At 37.9% G+C, this 2,500-nt stretch overlaps 1 protein-coding gene across 3 annotated transcripts in view; it reads left to right on the forward strand.

Annotated features, from left to right (window-relative positions):
• The window catches only part of LOC122637454 (leucine-rich repeat-containing protein 15-like), a 21,908-nt gene that overhangs the window by 11,167 nt on the left and 8,241 nt on the right, over positions 1-2,500 (forward strand). Inside the window, exon 2 of one of the 3 annotated variants that reach the window (XR_006329256.1) lies at positions 338-405. The exons of 1 other annotated variant lie outside the window; for it this stretch is intronic. The gene's annotated coding sequence lies outside the window, so the exon portion shown is untranslated. Of the gene's footprint in view, positions 1-337; positions 406-440; positions 459-2,500 lie in introns of those variants that run through there. One more of the 3 variants, XM_043829588.1, reaches the window with a different exon arrangement.

Raw genomic sequence — 2,500 nt, forward strand, 5'->3', positions numbered from 1 at the left:
AAGGAGTGAGAGTAGGAGGAAAAATAGAAAGAGGGAGAGAGAGAGAGAGAGAGGTCGTGAGTTTCCAGTCGACATACACTTTCTCCAATACCGAAATCGACGCGGCGATGTGCATCGAACGATGTCGAAGCATCGAAAAGAGGGGCGCACGTTTCCCTTCGTGGAAATCGTCAATCTGCTTGCATTACCATCTTTGCATTTCTTTCTTTCTTTCTTTCTTTCTTTCTTTCTTCCTTTCTCTTCATTTCTCTCTCTTTTTTTTTCCTTGTTTTTCTTTCTTTTTCCTTTTCTCCCTTTTACCATTTTATTTCTTTAACTCTTTCTTCGTTTGCACTAGGCTCCTTCGATTTGCCGCGAGCGATTTCAAACAATCGGGGAGGAAAAAGTCTACAGAACGTATCGGAAGGGAGACGAGGGGTTGAGGGAGGAGGGGGGAGGCGTTAGTGAATGGGTGGAAGGTAATTGCCAAACGATTTCGTTTGAAAAACGTTTTCTTCCACGTAATCGCTTTATATATCTACTTGCTTGCGTATGTCTCCTCTTAACCTGTACATATGTGTTATTTTGACTTCTATCTACGTATTTAAGTGATATATATGTATGTATGCACATATATACACACACACACTCTCTTTCTCTCACGCACAAATACATATACGTAAACTATATATACGCGTTGATCCTCGAAGCCTAAAAGCGAATTCGAAGTGTTGGCGTGCAAGTTTGTTCGAGAAATAAAAAAGTAGAAAAGAGAGAAGAGAAGAAAGGAATAAAAAATAAAATAAAAAGTTTAAAAAAAAAAAAAAGAGAAAGAGAGTAAGAGAGAGAGAGAAAGAGAGAGAGAGAGAGAGAGAGTTGGGGAGAGCAAGGGGCAACTTTTCATTGACTCTTGTTCAAAGTTTCAACTGCGATTACGAGGCGCGCGTTGAAGTTATCGCTTACAACACCCTCCCCCTCCCCTCCTCTCCGCCACCCTTTCACCCGACCAACCCTTTCCTCTCTCTCAATCTTCTCCTACGTTTTAAAACCGTCTCTCGTTTTAAAGCGCGTTTCGTACTAATGTTTCCAAAACTCGAGGCGGCTTGCAGGTACGATAAAGTGATATTTATATCGTCGAATCACGAGCCGTTTCCGTGTTCGAGAAAAATATCGCCGTTTGCCTCGCGATTTTCCTCCTTCGCTCCACCTTTTCCCAACGATTTTCTACTTTCTGTTTCTATACGAGAAACGCGCACGACTGCTGTATCTGTCTTTCTTTTTATTTTCTTTTTTATTTTGTTCTCATTCTTTCTTGCTTTTATTTTTGTTCTATCTTTCTTCCCTTCCTTTATTTCTCTCTCTCTCTCTCTCTCTCTCTCTCTTTACTACTACAAAATACCTGATTTTCAACCCGGAATAAATCTCTTCCGACGGTGAAAATGTCCTTTCGTTCTCCATCTATCTCTGTCTCTGTTTCTATCTCTCTCTCTCTCTCTTTTTGTCTCTATCTCTGTCTCTATCTCTTGGTCTACCTTTTCTGTTCTTCTCGTTTTTTCGGTCGACCTTTCGAAATAGAAATGTATTTCTTACCGATGTGCTTGCTTAACGACGAGACGAACTATTCGATCTTGACATCAAACAGATAAATTATTACTTAAAAAAAAAAAAGAACGATGTTACGTTGATCGATAAATTTTCACGCGTTAAATTTTCACAGTTCGAATAAATCGACATAAAAATAATAATATCCAGGTTCGTGACATTTAAAATACACGTGTTATAAATAACAGTTAAAATTCTGGTCACTCCTCACGAGAGATTATCGGACGTAACTACTTGCCTATAAAAAGTAAAACGATTTTTTCCGTCATTAAAAAGTTACTCCAAGTGTCCCATATATCTTCGAACAGCACCTTATTTAATATAAAAATTTTATTATTCGCGTGCTGAAAATCATTCGAGTAAAAAATTTCTGAGAAGGATTCTCACGCGTTCTGCGTTCGATACGAAAAAAAAAACAAACAAAAAAAAAAAGAAAGAAAGAAAGAAAAAAAAGAGGGGAAAGAAAACGAAATAAAAATAAAAAGAAAAAAAAAAGGAAAAAGAAAAAATTTGAAAAAAAAAGAAAAAGAAAGAAAAAACTAGGAAAAAGAGTCAATGGTAGATAGAATTGGCCATAGGAAGACACTTGTATTTTCTTTCAAACTATATCCTGCACACACGAACAGTAGAGAAGTAATCTTGACTCTCGATCAATGTATCAAACGGAAACACGCGAACGATTTTCTCTTTCTCTCTCTTTTTTTCTCTTTATTTGGCCGATCGAATTAGAGAAATGGAGAGTCGATATATACGACATTGGCAATACTAAAAGGCTTAAATAACGGTCGTTGGAAAATACTTCCATCGAGGGATGGGAATTGAGAATGAGAAAAGGAAACGCGTTCCATGCGGGCGGAACAGTTGTAGAGAAGGAGAAAGAAAAACAATAGCTCGATTGGTTTCCCTCGCTCGTCGAGAG

This window comes from Vespula pensylvanica, chromosome 1 (genome assembly GCF_014466175.1).
Source record: "Vespula pensylvanica isolate Volc-1 chromosome 1, ASM1446617v1, whole genome shotgun sequence".
Classification (NCBI taxonomy): Eukaryota; Metazoa; Arthropoda; class Insecta; order Hymenoptera; family Vespidae; genus Vespula; species Vespula pensylvanica.